Source organism: Mastomys coucha, chromosome X (assembly GCF_008632895.1).
Source record: "Mastomys coucha isolate ucsf_1 chromosome X, UCSF_Mcou_1, whole genome shotgun sequence".
In the NCBI taxonomy this organism is placed as follows: Eukaryota; Metazoa; Chordata; class Mammalia; order Rodentia; family Muridae; genus Mastomys; species Mastomys coucha.
This window is the reverse complement of record NC_045030.1, coordinates 80,606,257-80,607,885: the sequence shown is the minus strand read 5'-3', so window position 1 is coordinate 80,607,885 and position 1,629 is coordinate 80,606,257. Positions and strand designations below refer to the sequence as shown.

Below are 1,629 nucleotides of genomic sequence, written 5' to 3'. Positions count from 1 at the left end.
AGCTTCAAGGCCACACCCTCTTCACTTTGGGTTCACTGAGGTGTGTTTATTTTAATAGCTGACCTGAAAACATGAGATGCCATGCCACAGCTGACCAGAGCTTAAACAGAAAAGCTCAGAACTTAAAACTAAGCATGCGTGCAGCATGGGATAATAATCACTTTAGGCTTCTTGAATTGGTAAACACCAGAAGAAAGTGTACCAGACAACATGGCTTTAGATCCCATATCTAAGAGAAGCCTTTAGAAGCCTTTTAGTGTTCAAATTATAAACACCCAACAAAGACTTTAAAAATAGGCCTTATTTGACAACTTGTGTTCTCCTTTCCCAAGGCATTTAGATGGATTTTACCAAGGTAATTATTCAGAGCAGGGTGCTGTGGCAGACACCTGAAATAGCAGCACTTTGGGATTCTGAGGCAGGATCTTCACTAGGCAGAGGCTAACTTGGGCTATATACAGAGTATAAAAACAGCCAGGGCCTCAAATCAAGAGCCTATTTTTTTTTTTTTTAAAAAATTCTGTTTTGAAGAGATTTCAGGTTGTTGGCCTCAGAAGTTGTTCAGAAGCAATAGTGCAAATTTGTTTCCAGGGAAAGGGCAATTCTCTGAGCTGTAAACACTCAAAACATATTCATTTAGTCCTACTAAGGCTGAGGAAAACGTGGAATGAGAATTAATAAAGGAAAAGATGTAATGGAGTTGTAAGTCCACAGACCGCTGCTCCAACAACTGTTTGGTTCTGCTCCAAGCAAGGTTTGCTCCTGGGTAGGTATGGGGACCCATAGATAGGATAATGGCAGCTTTTCTAGCTGGGCTCCAGCTCAATGTCTTAGCAAGCACACAGGGGTGGAAGCGCTACTCTTCCCTTCCCTTCCCTTCCCGCCTGGCCACGCCCCTTGCTTCCCACCCCTCCTGGCCCCGCCCCCTTTCCCTTAACCGTCCTGGAGTGAGTCCCACCGCTTCCTATTGCTCTTCGCAGCGGCCGCAGCTGCTGGCTCCCTCTCCGCTCCTAGCTCAGAAGTAGCGGGAGCGCGCAGGCGCGGCTAGCGGCTCGGCTATCGCGTAGTAGCGGAGTGGGGCTCACGTTGAGTGCGGCAGCGGTGCGGGACTCCTTGGAAAGGTACGTGGTTACAGCCGGAAAGGAACTCGGGTGTGTATGGAAGACTTTGACCGGGTTAGGGAAAACTCCGTGCAGCTGTTTTGGTGGCGGGGCTTTCCGAGGTTGCCAGGCTCCAGCCGCATGTGTAGAGGAGTGAGCGGTGGCGGGAGACTGCAAGGTGTGTAGGAGCAGCTGAGTTGGAAGAAGGAAGACAGGAGTTTAGACCGCACTTGAGCTTGGCCAGCCCGGGAACGTTCGCTTGAGGGCCCTGGAAGGTGGCCCAGCTTCAAGTTCAGTCCCCCTTCTTGGTGCCCCCGAGCGGTATCCCAGCTTACTCTTTTCCCTCGTGCTGCTTTCCCGCGGTGCCGAGTGGGCAGGAACATTTCCTGTCGCTGGGGAGAGGATTTGGGGGAGGTGGGTTGTTGGCCTAGGCTGTTGCAATAGAGGGTGTGGCGTTCCTATGACTTTCCTTCCCCGGGAATGTGTCCCTCTTCTGATACGTTGTGCCTGGACATTTTTTAACAAAGGC

General features: G+C 50.6%; 1 protein-coding gene across 4 annotated transcripts in view; it reads left to right on the top strand.

Annotated features, from left to right (window-relative positions):
- Positions 1 to 966: 966 nt before the first annotated feature.
- The window catches only part of LOC116086580 (transmembrane gamma-carboxyglutamic acid protein 1-like), a 92,931-nt gene continuing 92,268 nt past the window's right edge, over positions 967 to 1,629 (top strand). For all 4 annotated transcript variants that reach the window (XM_031364796.1, XM_031364801.1, XM_031364790.1 and 1 more), the window contains exon 1: positions 967 to 1,121. The gene's annotated coding sequence lies outside the window, so the exon portion shown is untranslated. The remainder of the gene's footprint in view (positions 1,122 to 1,629) is intronic.